The 20379-nt window shown below is 45.8% G+C and overlaps 1 long non-coding RNA gene across 2 annotated transcripts in view; it reads left to right on the top strand.

Moving 5' to 3' along the window:
* LOC109283019 (uncharacterized) overlaps positions 1-20379 on the top strand; it is a 160648-nt gene that overhangs the window by 38272 nt on the left and 101997 nt on the right. For both annotated transcript variants that reach the window (XR_009460689.1, XR_009460690.1), the window contains exon 4: positions 19160-19207. This is a non-coding gene — a long non-coding RNA (uncharacterized LOC109283019). The remainder of the gene's footprint in view (positions 1-19159; positions 19208-20379) is intronic.

The raw sequence follows: 20379 nt of genomic DNA, 5'->3' as shown, positions 1-20379 counted from the left end.
AGCATTGGCAGTGGGGATGACCGTGTCAGGGGGGGCACATGACCCCCCGTACCTCCCCACCAGTCGTCTATGCTGGCATTCCTACATCTATATGGTATTTTTGCCCTTCTAACCAACATAACCATGCAGGCAAAACATTTAAGTTTAGACCAAGCCTTTGATGATACATTTAGGTTGCTGAGCAACGCAGTGCAAGATATATTAATCTCTTGAGCAGATTTTCATAGAATATCTCCATTTGGCAGTGAGACATCTAGTTGTTGTGGTGAGGGTATATTTATACAATCAAGTTAGGGTACAAAGTAGCTGGCATGCAATGCCTGCTCTCAAGTGGAAGTAGTGTAGCTTTTTAGTGAGGTACTGTTTACACATGAGTAAGTTTTTCCTACTGCTTATTTATCTAACAGGCAGAGTTTATAGGCATGCATGCAGTACTGCACTGTATTGTCTACAACAGGGGTGTCCAACCTTTTTGAATGTGGGGCCGGATTACGAAGTTTTTATCACCCAGTGGGCCAGCAAGCCATATTCAAAGACGTCACAGGAAGTGGTATCATATCAGGAAGTGATGTCACGTGACCTTTGACACCAATGAAGTTGCAGGGATTGTCATGGTGCCAGTTGACATGGCATGCATGCCCGGGTTGACATGGTGCTGCAGGAGCTGCTTGGCTACAACCGGGTTGACCTGGTGCTGGAGAAGCCATGGGGCCAGGCCAGGGTTAACCTGGGGCCCGCCCAGCCTACCGGTGTCATGTGCGGGTTGACATGGTGCTGCAGGACCCGCCTGGGCAGAACCGGGTTGGCACCGGCCAGGAAAAGCAGCATGCAGCTGAAGCTGGCTTCCCATGTGCTGCTGGGGATGGGAGGAGGCCGGCCAGGTCTACACCGGCCAGCAGAAGCGGCGGCGGAGCCATGTGCTGCTTGGGACTGACCAGTGCAGGCTTGTCCTGTCCTGAGCAGCACACGGCTCCCCCGCCGCTTCTCCTGGCTGGTGCAGACCCGGCCAGGCTCCTCCCATCCCCAGTAGCACATGAGAAGCGGCCCCCTCGGGGTTTCATGCGTGGGCGGCTGGGCCTGGAAAGCCACAGTGCCCAGGGGGAGACTGGCTGGGGGAGCAGGCGCCGCCTTGCTGTGGGGCAGGGCAGGGCAGGGCAGCGGGGCTGGCTTGAAGTGGGGGGTGAGGAGGCAGGCGCGAGCCAGCATTGCCAAAGGCTGCTGCTTGCCCTCCTGTGTGGGGCCGCTCCCCCAGGCCCCGCGGGGGTAAGCAGCTCCCCTCCCCTCGCTGCCGGCTGGGGCCTGTGGGCTGGCCCTGCCCGCTTCGCCGTGGCTCTGCGCTCTGCAGCATTCCCTGCCCACCTTGCCCACCTCACCATGCTCCCTCCACGCTCTCTGCCCGCCTCGATGCTGAGGTTCCATTCTCCGCAGTGCTCCCTGCCTGCCTCGCTGCGCTCCCCCTGCGCTCTCTGCCTGCCTCGCCGCTGCAGCTCCATGCTGCCGCCGCTGCTCACAAGCACTCCCTGCCTGCCTTGCCATGCTCCCTCTGTGTTCCCTGCCTGCCTCGCCGTTGCTGCAGGTTCGTGCTCTGTGGCGGTGGCACTACCGCTGCCACAGGCCAGATAAAATGGCTTGGCGGGACACATGGCAGCCTGCAGGCCGTATGTTGGACAAGCCTGGTCTACACCACTTTCCATTCAGGAGGTAGTATATATCTCAGTGCCATGCTGCAAACACTGCTGGGAGGGAGGGGGTATAAACATACCCTTGGAGTCTCAATAAAGTTAACAGTCATACACCACTTCCTTCCTCTGTTAGCTATTTTGAAATGGGAAGGGAGCCTTCCCCAAAAATGTTTTCTAGGCGGGAAGATTCTATTTTGCTCCTCAAATAGTTTAGCTGTCTCCTTTTCTTTGTCATTATATCAGTAAATAAAAGACATTGCTATGGATTCATGTCACCCTGGTTCAAAACAGACTGAAGAATAGATGGATAGATAGTTTTCAGCACAGTCTGATCTAATGACCTCGATACAAGGAGAATGTTTTAGAACTACCTATGCCTGGCCTCACTTTAAAAAGAGAAGTACTATGTCAGGGCACAGGAACTCCATGAGCGAATGGTTCGAATACAAAACCAAGTAAAATCCAGAGCAGGCAGGTTTTGAAATGACAACCTGCTGCTTGCCAGGCAAGCAAAATTGACAAGAATTACATCATAAGAAAATACATTTATTCAGAAAAGAGAGGGCTTTGAATTCTTCATGTCTATTAACCTCCACATAATGACCTCCCTACCTCTGCAGGATTAGCTAGCTAGGTGTATGATGGCTAGAAAATGGTATTTAGAGGTTTGTTTTTGGGAATTGGCTTATAGGTAAAGTAGATATGTATTATAATAATGGTTCAGGGCAACAGCAAGGGTTAATTGATTTTTAAAAACTCTGTTTGTGACAAAGGTTATTCAAGGCCCACTGTGTCTGATACAGGTAAGCAGTGAGCAGACACACAGGCTGGGAATTGAAGCCATGCACACTGTTCCATAACATAAGATAAGGTGGCACCAGGTCACAGTACCCAACTTCAGGGCCCTTGGATTTTCCAGGTTTGGGAAACAGACCGAATTAGGAGAAGATCATTAAAGCCCAAATTAGGATGTCTGCATGTAATGGGTTTGTGAAACAAAGTAATATGTTGACAGGACAGAACGTGGATAGTGTGACAACCTCTGGCAATCGGTGATGCCTAAGATGAAAAGTCATCAGAAGGAGAAAAATGATATAAAAGGAGGAATTTTAGAGCACAAAGGGTCCCTGAGAGGGGAACCCGAGGCCACTATGATCAGAGGGCATACCACCAGCCCGTCTCACCTACCCCACGAGGGCAGGGGGGAAGAGAGGCTCAGTCTCCAACCTCCAGGCTTCTGACATTTCCAGGGGGTAGTAAACAGTGACAGAACTTTGCAATATAATAGGTTGCTCCTCCATTTACCTTTATTAATTATTCTGTGCCCTAGCTGTCTGCGGTCAACTGTGGGAGCAGGGGGAGGGAGGGATGGATGGGTAGGAAAAAAAAAGACAGAAAAATAAAATAGTAGCGGCACCTACTGGCCACTACAGAAATAGCACAGCACCACCTGTTGGTGAAGGAAAATAATTACAAGCCTTTGAGTTGATTACTGGTTGAACGACACAAATCCATAGATAGGGCAACATAAGCAAGGAGCGCCGCAAAATAAAACATATCTGAGAAGGATTAGTTTAACACAACAAAATGACTTTTAAAGCAGTGGGAAATCCCGTTCATGCAAACACAAACGCAGTTGTGGTGGCATAAACAGGCAATCACATGTAATCTATAAACGCCCTAAGTCTCTTTGGCTTTCAGTGAGACTTAGACTCTGAGTGACTAATTCATTTAGAAAAATGTGGGTCAGGTTTCTAATTCACTCAGATGCTTTTAAAAAAGTTACCCTATCAGTCAGTTTCCCAAACTTATGATATCTAGGGTATACATTTTTTTTCTGGATTAAAGTGGGTGGCATACTTCACTCTTACACCTGAAAATGGGAGTGGGGAAAAGTGGCAGAAGTGGCATGAATACAGTTTGCAGATGTCTGGTCCTAGCACAGCTCCCCATTTGTTGGAAGCTGCATGCATGCTGCAGCTGGGTAGTGGTGGGTAGGCTGGGATCAGTGGTGTGGGCATGGGGAAAGCCCTCCTCATGGGAGGTGATGTCATGCTGAATTTCACGGGTACATTCTGGGGACTGACTGACTAGGCAGCAGCTCTGCAAAAAATGACCTGGGGATTACAGTGGGCAGTAAGCTGAGTAAGGGCCAACAGTGTGTCCTTGTTGCCAAGAAAGTAATGGCATACTGGGTTGCATTAATAGGAGTGTTGCCAACAGAGCAAGGAAAGTGATTATTCCCCTTTATTCAGCACTAGTGAGACCTCATCTGGAGTACTGTGTCCAGTTTTGGGCCCCCCACTACAGAAAGGATGTGGACAAATTGGAGAGAGTCCAGAAGAGGGCAAGGGAAATGGTGAGGGGACATGACTTCTGAGGCTGAGGGAATGGGTCTTATTTAATCTATAGAAGAGAAGACTGGGGGGTGGGGGTGAGGGAGGAATTGAATAGCAACTTTCATCTACCTGAAGGATGGTTCCAAAGAAAATGGGGTTAGACTGTTCTCAGCGGTGGCAGATGACAGAATAAGGAGCAAAGGTCTCAAGTTGTAGCAAGGGAATTTCAGGCTAGATATTAGGAAAAACTTTCTTACTAAGAGGGTTGTAAAGCATTAGAACAGGCTACCCAGAGAGGTAACCCATGGAATTGCCATCCTTGGAGGTTTTTAAGACCTGGCTAGACAAAGCGTTGGTTGAGATGATTTAGTTGGTGATGGTCTTGCTTTGGGCAGGGGGTTGGATGAGATGACATCCTGAGGTCCCTTCAAACCCTAATTTTCTATGACTCTGACACAACAGCCTCTCTGACAGGTGCATAGAGCTGCTCCACTGTATGTCCTGGGACCAATGGGAGCTGTAAACAAACTCTAAACTGCCCTGGGAAGCCACACAGGATGCAGGCATGGTTGGGGTGGAGAGAGGGGCATAGGGACACTTAGGCTAGGGACAGATATTTAAAAATCCTTGAGCCTGAATTGATTCAATTTTTGCAGGTTAGTCTAACCTGGCTAGGTTAAATCATTTTTGTAATTGGACAGACATCCCAGAAATGCAGGCATATGCCTGCAGTGGCTCAGGCTAGAACCCAGGGGTGCTAGAGCATCCCTCCCTTCCTTCCATAGCATGGAGCTGAGGGGGGAAAGACCAGGTTCCATCAGGAGCTCTGAATATCCCAGCAGGGAATTGATAACACTGTTTATCACCCAATTAAGAAAACAACAGAGGGACATTACCAGCTACTCGTTGATTCTGCCTGTTGACTCTACTTGTTGAATCAGCACTGACCATAGCCAGCATGTGGTCTGCTAGCTAATACACAGACATCTCAGCAAGGCAGAGGGGAACAGGGAATAAATACCTGCTTAGTGGGGAGTGGTGAGGGGAGGGGGGAAGCAGCCTGCAGTCTCTGGAGCTCCAGCCAGGGTGCAGAGGGGAGGGGCCAGCCCTGCTGTGGAGCAGAGAGCCCCGCCCAGCCCAGAGAACATGTTGGGATGGTGGGGGTGTCTGGTTTATCTTAAACCAGCAAGGGGTCTGGGACAGACATTGCATAAAGTGATTTAAGCCAAGTCACTTAAGTCTGATACTACATTCAACTCGGTTTATCTCAAACCAGTTTCAGCCATTCTCAAACTGGTTTATGTTCACTGAACATCTATTCTGTTACAGGTTTAAATCAGTTTCTGATCACTTAAACCAGTTTATGTGTAATGTCTGTCCCTAGTCTTATTGGTCAGAGCTTAGTGTGGCAGGGACAGGGGCCTGGTGAGAGGGCTCCCAGCTACCTCCAGTTGGCTGGGCCTGGGAAAGGAGGGGAGAAGAAAGTGGGGGACATGGCGTGCATTCAAGCACAGTGCAGCTTTGTTCGCTGAGAGTCCAGATCCACAGCATGGCCATATCTCCTGGGTGCAGCCAGGGTGTGTTACTAGCAGTTTGCAGATGTCTCCCTTTGCGTTTGCAGCTTCTAGCTCTTGTTTAGGTGAGCTGGGACTGGAGATCTGCAAATTGCTGTCACATGCTGCCTGCACCTCGGGGATGTGGCCACACTGTGCTGTACTGTGCCCTTATTCTATGCCCTGCTCTGCATGCATTCTGTGCCCCCCCAGCTGAAAACACACACGCACAGTAAGAAAGTATGATTTTTCACACCACACTTCTACTGCTCCTGTGACACATTACTGTGCTATGGCACTGCCTTTAGGAATCACTGCTACAGTACAGGACATTTTCTGAGAAGGAATGTAATGCTTTTTGCCAGGTTTTTCCCCTTACAAAACATTAATGGCTAATAACATCACAAATAGCTGAAGGAGTACTAGTGGGCTGCACTAAGTAGCATGCCATATTTTCGTTATATTTTCCCCAAATAATTTAAGTTCATAGAATTTATTCTTCTCTTGTGAAATCTGGATAGGAGTTAACAACATTTTATCAGTACCAGGAGACTTATAACATTGTGCCTTCTTTCTTGTCGGTAGGAGAAATCACAGAGGCAAACAGATGCAACTAGGCTTGAAGTAAGAGGAAATACTTCTTGGAACTAGATTGTATTTTCTAATAATCAGATGCAACAGAATGAGGTTTAATTTCCTGCTCAGGAATCATGGTATTTTAGGTGTGAGTCTGCAGATATAGACAGATATAGAACAAGACTGAATAAAAAGGAAATAGATTTCACCATAAATAAATACTATATTCTTGTCTGTTGGAAATATTATAGGTTGCAATAATGACCCTTCAAATTGCAGATTCCTGATATACAGATTTTCTGTATTTCTCTATACTTGCCATTTCCAAGCCCTCAGTTTGTGTATATTTATTGTCAAAACCCACTTTTATTACAATGGATATTTTTGCTTTTGTATGTCCTGTCATGCCTGCTTTATTCTGGAAGAATTCAGATAAACAGGCAGACTGTCATTTAGAATGTTGTGCACAGTATTTTTGACTGCAAATATGCACTTTTATCCTGTGCTCAGTTACTAAAAAATGTCTGCAGTGTCTCTGATGCTGAGTGCTCTGAAAGGTAAAATTTTTGCTTCTCTTTGTTGTAAGATAATAGAGAGAAGGGGAATTATAGAAGTAGACTATATTTTACTGCTTGAATTTATACTGTTCCATATTTTAGGACCTGATTTATTTGGTTATTTAAACATAACCCTAATGCTTAATTATAAGCACAGGAGTAGCTACATGTATTTCAGTGAGGTTACTCTCATGCTTAAAATTATGCAAGTACTTAAATTCCTTGCTCAGTCTGAACTGTGATGGGGTTGGGAAACCCCAGTTGAAAGGTGCAGAGAGAAGCACCAGTAAAGGCCGGGTAGCATGTTCCTTTAAGATTTTTGAGACCTGACAATTATGGCTCTGCCTCCTGGGGTCATATTAACCAATTAAGGGAGTTGGTCTGGTTGGGCAACTAAATCAGCAAGGCTTGGTAACCTTGCAGACCTTTGTTGGACAGCTTCAGTGGAAGAGAATGAGTTCTGTGTCAGTGAAGCAGGGTGGGACTGGGTCCCTGGTGTGAGAGGGGACTCTGGTACTGCTAATGTGTGATTTACAGTGGAATGTATTGTTGGATGCAGTAAGTGACTACATTGGTGGCAGGTGACTATTACAGAAAAAGGGGCAGCAGGCTTCAGGTGTCTTCAAAAGTTATTAAGTATTTATGTACAGCATTTACTCCATAGATACATAGTCTATGGACATGCAGGTTGGAGTGCCTGTTCTATCCTACCATGAGCCCTCTGTAAAGTAATGTTTCATAGAGGGATTCTTACAGGGTGACCTTTTTTCATGTGTTCCAAGGCAGGTACTCTGGTTTCACATTTCAGCCTTTTTTCTGGATACCTTTGGAGATAAGAAGTTGTTGGATTCTAATGTATCTTGGCTTCTCTTGTAAATTTATTCTTGAGGCATTTTCGTTCAAGGGCCTTTCAACACTGTAAAGCAAATAAGGTGGCATGCTTTCCTCCAACAAGAGTACTGGTAATAGCATGTGTTCAGTCATTTGGATATAATATTAAATAATCAGAAACATCTTGTACAGAAATTTGTAGGAGGTTTTTTTTTTTTTAAATATTGCTAAATTTATAAAGCTCTCAATGCAGAGTTCTTGTTTGATATAAAGATGAATAATTGCAGACTTAAATAACATAAAACCTGAAATTTAGTTTTATGCCCTTAAACTGTCTTTAACCCATTTGAATCTGTTAGTTCTGTGATGTGCTACTGTCTTTGAATGTCTGGAACTTAATGTCATAGAGACAGCTGGCCAATAAATTACTGTAAAAGATTAATGAATTAAAAAAAAAACTATATAGTTCTCTGCTTAAAGGTTTATGGAGAACAGAATACATTAGTCATATAATGTCACTACGAAACATCATCTGTAGAAATGCAATCTACAGGTATTGATTGTTGCAAAGGTATCTTATTTTTCTATGTAACGTAGAGGCAGTGAAGGGTCCTTTTGAAAAGTAAGGGTCCTGAAGAGCACTTGTTTCATAGTTTCATAGTTCATAGTAGGTAGGGTCAGAAGGGACCTGAGCAGATCATCAAGTCTGACCCCTTGCCCTAGGCAGGAAAGAATGCTGGGGTCAAATGACCCCGGCTAGATAATTGTCTAGCCTCTTTTTGAAGACCCCCCAGGGTAGGAACGAGCACCACTTCCCTTGGAAGTTGGTTCTAGCTCCTAACCACTCTGACTGTGAAGTAGCGCCTCCTGATATCTAGCCTGAATCTACTCTCAGTCAACTTATGGCTATCGTTCCTCGTTACTCCCGGTAGTGCTTGGGGGAACAGGGACTCCCCCATAGCCTGCTGGTCCCCCTTGGCCAGTTTGTAGATGGCCACCAGATCCCCTCTCAGCGTTCCCTTGTGGAGGCTGAACAGGTTCAGGTCCCGTAAGCTCTGCTCGTAGGGCCTGCCTTGCTGCCCCCTGATCATGTGAGTGGCCCTCCTCTGGACTATCTTGATGCTGTTCACATCCCTCCTGAAGTGTGGTGCCCAGAACTGGATGCAGTACTCCGACTGCGGCCTGATGTTACCAGATTTGCCCATTACTTTGGGGTGTGCTCATTTATTAGGGATATGTTTCTAGAGTCTTGGTAATTCTGTCAATGTGCTGCTTGTGTTACTTGTGTTTCTATTTGGAGCTGTATATCTCCCTTCTGCAAGTCCTCACCCCCAATGGAGCTATCCTGCAGGACTCAGTTTCAATTGGGCTGGGTTCCTCCAGTCACCAAATCAGTCATACACACAAACACACACAAATTAATGTGAGACGCTTGACCCGGCTGGGGTGATCAGCATGGACAGGCTGACACCCTCATATGCCAAGAATCAGTTCATCAGAACAACAATAAACTGCAGGCAGACACAAGCACACAGGTAAACAGAATCCCTCTGAATCCGGCTGGGTGTCCAGCTGACACCCTCATGGGCCAGCATTCAGTTCATAAGGGCACATCTGAGTCAAACTGGGTCAGTCAGCCTGTACAAACTGATCCCCTTATGTGTCTCAAATTCAGCAAATCCCAATCTTTAGCCTCTTGATGAGCAGACCTCACAGTATTTTTGGGCTTCACAGGGATCTTTAGCTTAGGTAAAAGAAGTGTTGCTGCAGAGCATGTGAGGAAGGAGAAGTAGAGAAGGAAAAATGTACCCAGTTACTACCAGTTTGACTATAAAAGTTATTTATTGCTAAGTATATGAAATATATAATGGTACTAGCAGTAACAGACATGCAAAAGAAAAACAAACACAAGCAATTACAGTATTACCCTGGTTTCACCAAGTACTTGGGGAAACTTAGCTCAAGCCCAACCAATACAGTTCAGGTTCAGAAATTTATGCCTAGAGAGAGAGAGAAAGAGCGCTGGGATCTCACCAGTCCAAGGTACTCGAGTCTCAAAGCTGACAGGTAAAATTCCTAGCACAATCCTTGAAGGGAGGTGATCTGTTCTTCCAGCATCCCAAGAACAACAGGGGATGGTGTCAGCACACGGTTTTTCTTCTTGAAGCATACACACTGCTGCTTTTTACAGATTTTTATACCCTCAGTTCAGCTGCTTTGAAGCATTCTCAATAGTGTAAATCATTGTCTTTTCTCTTGACAAGGGGTTATCTGGTTTGGAACATCTCAAGAAATTGATTGATAATCAGGAAACACATAAGGTTAGGGAGTACCCAGACACTTGGGAGCCAGCTTGAAATTCCTATGGATAGCAGATATACTGATAGGATATCTCATGGTTTCTTCAGAAACAATAGATAGCTTGCAGCATTAGGATTTTGGATTTTTACTTGTTGTGAACAAGCCTCAGCTTAGCATGACTTTTCCAGATCTTACTATAGTCTTTTAACAGACTTAAGGCAATTATTGGGGTGTTCATAACATTTGGGCAGGAGAACTTCCGCCAGTCATCCTGGGAAAAGCATGACAACACCTGTGATTAGGGCTCCAATGGGCTGGATGCTGTGATGAACCCTTAACCATTGTTCAAATGTTGCCCATACCCCCTCTGACTCAGTCTCTTGCCTCAGCATTCCCTAACCCGGCAACCGAGTTTTAGTCAATCAAGTTTAAATAGGCCTCCCATAGTGGCACCGGGGAATGTATAGCCCGAGATGCCTATTTAACTTAAAGGTGTGTGTGTGTCTGGGGGGGGGAAAGTCCTTTGTAAATCCAGATTAGAACTGGTCTGATAAATGCTGAGCTGGGTGTGTGTGAACATGGGTTGATTAGCATTTGGAGCACAGATTCCCCATCATGCAGTGCTCCCCTGCTTCTCTGATCCCAGAATTCACAGCAGTCTTTGCTTTAGGCTTTCTGTTCTCCATCTCTCATGTAAATAAGTGGTCATCTGGTTCCATCTCGGATGCAAATGAGACCTAGGGCAGTTGTTTCACTCTTGTCTCTTATCTCTTATCTGGAGAGTTTTAGAAATCCTAGCTTAGTACTTAGTCTCTCACTACATCTTAATCAGTTTTGTTTAGGTGGGGGGGAATTCTTTGTGAATCAGACAGGCTGTGTCCTGTGCCCCAAGAACACAGAGCTGAGACGTAACACTGACCAGTGTCGCATAGAGGGGGAGGATCACCTCCTTGGACCTGCTCATGATGCATCTGTGGATGCATGACAAGGTGCAGTTAGCCTTCCTGACCGCATCCCCACATTGACGGCCCATGTTCACCTTGGAATCAGTAATGACTCCAAGATCCTTTTCTGCCTCTGTGCTGACAAGAAGGGAGTTCCCCAGCCTGTAGGTATGCTGCTGGTTCTTCCTCCCTAAGTGCAGTACCTTGCACTTGTCAGTATTGAATCTCATCCTGTTCTCATCCGCCCACCCCTGTAACCTGTCTAGATCTAGTTGCAGCCTGTCCCTCTCCTCCAGTGTGCCCACTTTTCCCCACATTTTAGTGTCATCCGCAAATTTGAACAAGGTGCTTTTCACTCCCTCATCCAAGTCGCTGATGAAGATGTTGAACAGTGCGGGCCCAAGGACCGAGTCCTGGGGGCCCCCACTGGCCGCATCCCTCCAGGTCGAAAAAGATCCACCCACCACCACTCTCTGGGTGTGGCCCTCCAGCCAATTCATGATCCATCTGGTATTGACCTCACAGTCACCTAATTTCTTAATGAGAATGTGGTGAGAGACAGTGTCAAAGGCCTTCCTAAAGTCCAGGAAGACTACGTCCACTGTGACACCTGCATCCAAGGATTTTATGACCTGGTCATAGAAGGCCACCAGGTTGGTCTGACAGGACCTGCCTCAAATTAACCCGTGTTGGTTGCTCCTAAGCATGATCTCGCCTGCTGGCCTCTTGTAGATGTGCTCCTGGATAATTTTCTCAAAAAGCTTCCCCAGGATCGAGGTAAGACTAACAGGCCTGTAGTTTCCTGGGTCCTCCTTCCTCCCTTTCTTGAAAATGGGGACCACATTGGCCCTTTTCCAGTCCTCTAGCACCACTTGTGAATTTTCTTCACTTGAATACAATAGGAAACTGAGTTTGATGAATTTGAATACACCTAGAAAATATGCAAATTGGATGGCAAGCATAATTTTTGAAGTACTGGAGAATAAATAATATAATATCATCCCAGAAGATAGCATCCCCAACATTTATAATGTCTTTAGCTGCCAGTAAATTAGCAGAAGTAATATCATCTAGTAAACACGAGCAGGGCATGTGTCATCTTCAGCTATTTCACGCTCGCAAGGATGTGTTGTGGAGGCTTGTGTATCCAAATAAGACAGAGATTGCCTCTGTTTCTTTTAGTTTTGCCTCTGTCAAAGAGGCTTGTTGTCCTTTAGCTCTTGTTATAAAATAGTTTCATAGCCAGGTAATGTTTCATTGCAAAAGAGTATGGGATCCCCCAAAGTAATGGACTAGCCCAACAGCTGGTAGTGTATCATTAAAAATGAAATTAGTTCTCATGAAATATTCCAAATTGGTAGCATTGGAGCTAAACTCCTCTGCTTGTTCATGCAACGGGTTCCTTATATATAATAGCTTCACAAACCCTGGGTCATCAGTCTAGCTTGTTACTGACATAAGGAGAGATACTGGCTTCTGTGGAGTGAAAGAACAGTTTAGTTTTAATGCTCATTCAGTTTCCAATTGACAGTAAATGCTTCTGCTTTGCTAAACCCAACTATTCCATGAAGGAAGATGAGGATAGAAATCCTAGCTTAGTACTCAGGCACTCCTGAATTCTAATCACAGCTTTGGCAAAGTTGAAAGCATGTCCTCTGTTACCTTTAAGAGAGTTAACCTGATGTGAGGTTTCACAGCTGTTATTGAAACTATAATTTAAAGACAGTGAACTAGTTGCCTAGGTGGAAAGGAAAGTTAAATTTGATTTTCAGGGCCTTTATTACTGAGGAAAATATGTGAGTTGGGAATAATCCATATTGCCTTTCTAGTTTCCAGAATGAAATTGTTTGACTGGCAATTGGAAGAACAACCTTTTTCTTTTACTTGTATAGTGAAAAATTTGATCTGGAAATCTTTGAGTAAAGATACATGCAACCTAACAATGTATGATTATTAAGTCACTTTAAACCACATTTAAAACAGGTTGCAATGTTGGATGTTAACTGTAAGATGCAGAAAGCCAAAGATCCCTTTTCATTCTGAGGAGGGCATTTTGCCTGAAGGCCAAGCGGTTCTTCTGGGCAACACTCCCTTGGAGGACAATGCCATCATTGGACAATGTGGCACCAGCGATCTCCGCACCCTGGAAGTGAAGATCTCCATGCTGGTGGGGGTGGCCCATGCCAGGAAGGAAGGAGAAAGACCCCCATGGTGGCCAAGCAGAAGAAGATGGGCTGTGCCAAGTGATGCATATGGTACAATTGCTGCTTTGTTAACATCATGTCTGACTTTGGCAAGAAGGGCCCAAACACAAACTCCTAAGGTGCATGACTCCTGTGCCCAATAAAGCAAGCAGGACCTGAAAATAAATCAAACCAAGTGCCACTTTCTGGTTTATGGCAGACTCTTTAGTAGTAGGAGTTAGGGTTTAGGATGATCATGTGGTCTGCTGCTGTAATTATATGACATGACAATAATGATAGGCACCTCATAAAAATTGTATAATCTATTATACTAATGAATACCTTTTTGGCAAATATGTGTTTAATAGAAATCTTCTTTTACATTAATATCATAGTCTTTATAAAGCTGTTACTTCAGGTGTGTCCTTAAAACTGAGGTAGCTGTTGACTGTTGTATCAAACTGAAAAAGTCAGAGTATAAGGTATTGTTTCAACAAGGCATTCAGTATCATATTTTTTGTTAGCACTTGCTGTCAAAAAAGTCTTGCACGTTTGGACTTTTGAGGAAGACCTCCCCTCCCCTCCCCTCTCCTCCCCTCATCTACACACACACGGGTGACTGGTTCTTCTTGAGCCAGGGGGGGCATGTGCCCCCCCCCTGACACCAGTCAGCAACCGGCAGTAGGGGGGGTCCCCTACAGCTGATTTCATTGACCAGGGGAGTGGTCCCGGCTGATCATGCTGACCAGGGGGAGTCCCCTCTGCGGCCGATCTCACTCACCAAAAAGTGGCCACACCACTTCCGGAAGTCCCACAGCCACTTCTGGAAGTAGCTTGGCTGCTTTTGCTGCCAGCCTCGCTCCCTGGCCAGCACTCACAGGGCGGGCACTGGCGCTCCCGCCTACCCCCCTTGCCTGTTGCCTAAACAGGGACTGCAGCCTGATAGGGGGTGCACCAGTGCTCTCATGGGGTGCATGTGCACCCCTGTGAACCTTCTATATGTCACCACTGCGCACGCGTGCGCGCGCACACACACACACACACACACACACACACACACACACATGCTATTTTCCAGCTTTGTGAAATGTTGTTTCTTTTTTTCCTCTGTCTTATTTGCACTCTCTTCCCAAGTGAAACATTGATTCAGATAAGAGTTCATGAAAAGAAAGGTAGGAGCCACAAAACACTTCTGATCTGCAATGATATCTTGTCTTGCCACTTGTAAGAAGTGTTGATTAGGAGCAACACAACACCTGATATTTACACATGACAACAACACAGCAGGAAGTGACTTGCAAACCCTGGGGACTTTGCCAGCTTATTATCTTCAAGATTTCTAGCACAAATTGTTCACAAAAAGAAGAACATGCTTTCCAATTTGAGTGTTCTTACATTTTCTTAACATTCTGTCAGCTCTCTTACAAGAAAAACCCTACACAGACATGGTAAACACTCTGGGTAGTTGCCATACTGAAGCAGTCACAATGAGGTTACCTGAGTTACCTGCAGTATTAAAGGCTGGATCTCTGCTCTAGACCACCTTCTCTTTCTGTTTTGTAAGTGTGAGTTCTGTTTCTGCATTCCAATTCAGTTCATTCTGCAAGGTCTTAGCCTGCAGGACTGTAAATGTAGAATCTCTTTTTATTGAACCAAACAGTCCCTTTACAAAAGTGATGGATACAATATGTTTCCTGTAATCTGATGTGTTAAGATATAAAGGTGGTCTTTAGGTCCTAGGGTCTATAGCTTTATGAGCAGAACCTAGGGAACGTTCCTGTCATATGGGTTATCTAGGATGGGGCTATAAAAGTAAAAGGGAAAGTGATTAATATTTTTAAAAATAGTACATTTTAAAAAATACATAGTTTTGATTGTCTTGAAACTATTGAATTCAGGTTAAATCCAGTGAATAGATTTGATTGGACTTTTTTCCCCTAGGGATGCATCTACAAAACTGGAGGATTCACACACAGGGCCATCAGAATATAGATTACTCTATGTGGTATTGATGAGTATCAGGCTCTTTGTCTCTGCTGAAGTTATTCCACTTATTATTACAAAAAGGCTTAATGTCTATTGGCATCAAGTAGGGTTTCCATGAGTCTCTCCTGTGTTTGCTATTGTTTAACATCTTACTTATAATGATGTGGGTGATGGGATTGAGTAAATGCTTAGCAAATTTGCTGATGATACCCAGTTGGGTGGATGGTACAGCTAGAATCCAGAATGACCTGGAGAAAGGGTCTGTCAAATCAAATCAGTCAGAAGAAGTTCAACAAAGACAAGTACAAAATTCTTCACTTGAAATAAAATAATTGCATGTACAAATACAGACTGGGGATTGATTGACAGATTGATTGGCTAGGCTGCAGTGTTGCAGAGAAAGGCCTGGGGGTTACAGTGGGCCATAATCTAAATATGAGCAAAAAGCTGGTACCCTTGTTGCCAAAAAAGCCCTCCTAGCATGCAAGCTCAAGGAAGCCCCACACCAGATACAGGTTGTTGAAGATGGTCTACCCCAGCACTATCTATGTTTGGTCAGGATTGATCACATCCATCACTGTGGACTTCAGGCACAACAAGATGGTCTTTGCTACTACCTACTTTGCTAGGTCCCATGCAAAGGAGGGAGATGGAACACCAGTTTCTCAGGTCAGGGGGTCTCTCTTCTTTGGCAGGAGGGTCATTATGGTCCTCCTGCCCAACAGAGGGATCTCCCTATTCCCTTCAGACTAGGGCAAGACTGCAGTGAGGTCTGTAGAACTCCATGGTCAGGCCATCAGTGCCCAGCACTTTGTTGGTGGGCATCAGGCAGAGAGCATCCAAGAGCTCGGCTAGCCTCCAGCTAGTCCCAGTCGCCCGTGCTGGTCTGCAGCAGTCCCCCCCAAAGGGCCTGTCAGGCATTTGTGTTGGTTGGATTTGGCAAGAACAGCTCTGCGTAGACAGCCCTCACCCTTTCTCGTAGCTCTCCAGGATCTGTGAGGGTGGTGCCATCATCTGCCAGGAGGCAGGCAATGTACTTGTTGGCATCCCTCCTCTTCACCAGGGCATGGAAGAAGTGGGGGCCACGATCTGTCTCTCAGAGGAACTGGATCTATGAGTAGACAAATGCATCACAGGCATGGCAGAGGTCTAGAGCTCAGAGCTCCTCCTGCATCTCCCAACACTCTGCAGAAAGACAGGTCGTCCAGGTTGGTGGCCAGGTGCCTCTCTAGCTCCTCCACCTCCCTCTTAAGCTGCTTCCTGGCTGCCTCCCTCTGCTGGGTATGCCCCTACATATAGCTGTGGCAAAAGAGCCAGACACATCTCACCATCTTTGAGCCAAGGTGAAGGCCAGCCATTGCTCATGCTGGGCCAGCCAGACCCCCTGGAAGGTGGCCATGAAGTCCACATCCATCCAGCTGTTGTTAAAGAGTTAGTAGTTTGGCCCTGGACACTTGGGCCATAGCGTGACCCAAGCACAGATGAGGTGGTAGTCACTGAAGTGGGCCAGCCTATCACTGGAGGCATGGACTTAGGTGGTATTCAACATTTAGATGTAAATTTGATCCAACCGGGAGTAGAGTGCCTGCTTCTCCTCCACCCTTATGAAGTTGAAGGTGGTGGTGTCATCAAGGTGGCAGGTGTGCCAGATGTCCACCACAGAGGACATCAGCAGTGGTTTGGCTCCACCAACCTGGAGTTGAGTGCTGAGGACAAGACTCTTGTGAGGGTTGAGGATGCCGGGGTAAGCAGCTGCCTGCTGGTAGAACTGGGCCATCTCCGAGACGTACACAGCAGGTTCAGGATAAGCCCCTGTGCCTGGATCTGGAGATGGAGTAGGCAAACCCACACCACCTCAGTGTCCTGGAGGATTTCTGGCTGTAGGCTCAGGGACAACAGGGTAGCCACCCCACACAGTGTTTCTGTGAGGTGGCTGAAATGTAGCCCCTTGGGGTGGGGACAGGGTTAGCTCAGGGGGTGGCAGGGAAGAGCACAAAGGGGACTTTTTAAGGTCTCTCTCAGGGATGTTCTGCTTGTCAAGGGACCCTGCTTCAACCTCCCCTGTGTTGGAACCACAGAATGGTTTCTGGAGTGTTTGTGAGGGCACTGAAGGAGACTGATTAGGCACCATGGTAGTGTCAGTACTATTTTTTGGAGCCTTGAGGAAGGGTCTCCTGCCCATTGGTGCTCACCAGTGTGAGCCCCTGTGCTCCTGTCTCCCCTAGATATTCAGAGGTGGAATGTTCAGCCACAAGACTCACCCCAGGGGTGGCCAGGGTCTTTGTCTCAACACTTGCAGTGTTGCAGGGCAGGTCATGGTTGGTAGGGGGTGGGGAGGGTCTCCTTGAAGAACTCCTCTCCAGGACAGCCTGGCTGTTCCAGATCCTCCTCCATGGGGTTGATCTTTTTTATTTTTTCCCAGGGGAGGGATGTCTGGTGCAGTTTGGGGGATATTGGGGATGTCTTTCAGTTTGGCCCCTCTCTTGGTGGGCTGGAGGGGTGCTTCCTCTGTGTTGGAGGGCCCAAGCTGCACCTGGACTTTTTGCTCATACATGGGGTGATCCAAGGTTGGATTGAGGGTTATGGGGCAGTATGGGGTGAGGGGTGGGGTGGGGTAGTAGTGTTGGGGTTGGGGGAAGACATACCTGGGGGGTTCAGTCAGGGTGCTCATGCTCCCTTTCCTCTTCTGTCTGCTCCCCCACACCCTGGGTCCACATTATTGGTTGAGGCACAGGGTCCCCTGAGCTTGTAGGGGGGTGGCCGGGTATAGCATCTGGGTTGCCAGGGCTGCTGGTGGCATGGGAACCCCCCCTTTCTGGTGCGGACCTGCAGTACCCCCCCATTGCTGGTCTAGGGGAAACTCTTGGTGCATGGCACCAGAAGCACCTGTGATCCCCCTCTCTGTAATAGATTCTTAATAGGGACCCTGGAAGGGGATCTTGAGAGCCCCTTTGGCCTTCACCCTGGCCCCTGCCACCATCTGGATCACGGTAGCCCTGCCTCTTGACAGTTGCCCCGCTCCCTGGTTGCCATCTTGGGACTAGACATTCCTCCCCTAACCCTTGACCTTTTCCACCAGAAGTCCCTCCCCTTGCCCCTGAGAAATATTCCATTTGGGAGGGGAGGGTTGCCATCTTGGAACCAGAAATAAAACAAAAGAAATCATATAACATATTTGATTTAAAAAATGTTTTGACATGATTTGTGTTTGTATACTGTATGTAGAGAAGATTGCATAATAACTCAAAAAATAAAGTCTTACTCATATATTGTGTTGGGGCTCTGGGGTGTGCTTGGGGGTGTGCATGGTGGGGGGTGTGTGTATGGGTGTGTGTTTGTGTATGGTGGAGTGTAGGGTGTATGTGTGTATGGTGGCGAGTGGGGGAGTGTGTGTGTGTGTGTGTGTGTGTGTGTGTATGGTGAAGCAATATGGTATGTTGGGGTCGTGCAGCAGTGCCTGCATGGGGCATGAGCACCCTGAGTCCCCTCTGCCTGCTGGTGCTGCTGCTGCCACCAGCAGGAACTGTGCATCATGGGGAGGGGCATGGGAGGTCCCCACATCCTGCCACAATCCCTCACACCCACACCCTTCCCACCCGAGCTTTTAGTTTAGTGTCCAGTCTTTACGTTAAAGTTTCATTTATAAAGTATTAGTAAATGATTTACTATTTAGCATTTTCTATGATTCTATTTGTAGATGTTGCAAAGATGTTAGAGACATAAATAGCAAAGTTTATAGTAGTTACAAGCATATCAGCAGAATGTTTTCTGCAAGCTTCTAAGTAATGTTACCTACTGGATTCCTTATATAACAATCGATTAACATTTTTTAAAACATCCAATGATCATTTATTAGCTGTTTGCAAATAATTTAAAAATAGAACTTTCATTTAAAATGTTGGAATGGTTGTAGAAAGTAGTCAGGCACTGTTCTATGCCCTTAGACCAACGTGGCTACAGCCAACACCATAGAAACTAGAGCACAGGACAGGCGATCATCTCTTAGGACCACTTCACAGGAACATGTTGCAGCATATGAGTATGTCTCATCTTCTTTAAATAAGTAAATGCAAATCCAATAGTTGTTATAATTATTAATGACCTAGTCTATTCATTAGTCAGATGGTAATTGTATCCAGAGATCCAAATATTTGGACCACAGAATGCAAACGTTTTATTTGAAATTATTTTCTCTCTTTCATGTAAGGACATTCTCGCCTCTTCCTTATTCTCCTGTCATGGCTGAGAAGATAAGGTGCGTACCCATACTCTCTCTCTCTTCTCTCAACCTCCCCACAACTCCTGTGATAAACTAGATATATTAATAGCCAGAATTCTCTCTTTTATTTGGAGAACTTTGGCAATGACAATGCATTTCATACATTACTTGTTGTGTAGTTGTTATACTCAGCATTTGGTATAAAAAAGTTTCAAAATAGCCAGATTGGAGTTATCCTTAGGAATAAAACAAGTTTGTAAATTGTCTGTGTGTGGGAATCTGACTACTTTAGCTAGCTATGTTACTGTACCCTACATAGCATAATAGAACACTAGTTGATAAAGAGATCATTTTTATCATTTGCCACCATGAATCAATCTTTCTCTGTGTTGATGCTCACTATTAATATGTGTCATTAATGGAATCTGGAGGGAGCAGCTCAGGAGATACAAGAGATGCAAGAATAATTTGCTAACCACATGCATTCCGTGCTTGTCATCTCTGCTGAGACTGCCTGTAAGATAGGCTAGCACTGCCAGTTTTGATTCTAATTTTTGTCATGTAGACCCCTAACAAGTAGAAACTGGAATGTGACCACCAATTTATCTCAAAGACCAAATGGTTGTAGGATGGTAACAACTCTGCACTGGCTTTGGATTTAGAAGGCTCCATATTCCATTCTATCCTCCCAAGTAATTTCCAGTTCCGATAGTGTAACTCTATGTATTATTTGATAGTTATATCAGGGAAGCGCAGCAGATAATCCGTATTAAATACCAAGCATATTTGGAAATAGATCCCACATCCTGACCCAGCGTGAAGAAGTTTAATTCACGTGTGGGTGAATGTCAGTGTTAAAATGTACTGTACCAAAGTGATGTTTAGGCTTGAAGGAAAAAGCTATAAGAAAAAGTAAGAGGCTATGAAGAATGCTTGCAGGAAAGCAGCAACCTGGGAACAAAGAAAGGGCCATAAAGGAGAAAGAGAGACAGACAAATAGTCTCAGACCTTGCCTGGGCTTGGTACATTATACCACAGCATCTTTAGTATAGACACAATTCTTAACAGCCAAACTGTACTGCTTATGGAATACATTACTTGAGCCCTCAAACCTAAAAGAAATTGGCTATACCTGCAAAGTGCAATTTGCTGTTATAACTAAATCTGTCCTAGGGGCTTTTGCTATGTTTGTCACAAATTGCATCTCA

The sequence above is a fragment of the Alligator mississippiensis genome, chromosome 3 (genome assembly GCF_030867095.1).
Source record: "Alligator mississippiensis isolate rAllMis1 chromosome 3, rAllMis1, whole genome shotgun sequence".
Taxonomy (NCBI): Eukaryota; Metazoa; Chordata; order Crocodylia; family Alligatoridae; genus Alligator; species Alligator mississippiensis.
The sequence above is the reverse complement of the archived record's forward strand: the minus strand, read 5'-3'. Positions and strand labels throughout refer to the sequence as shown.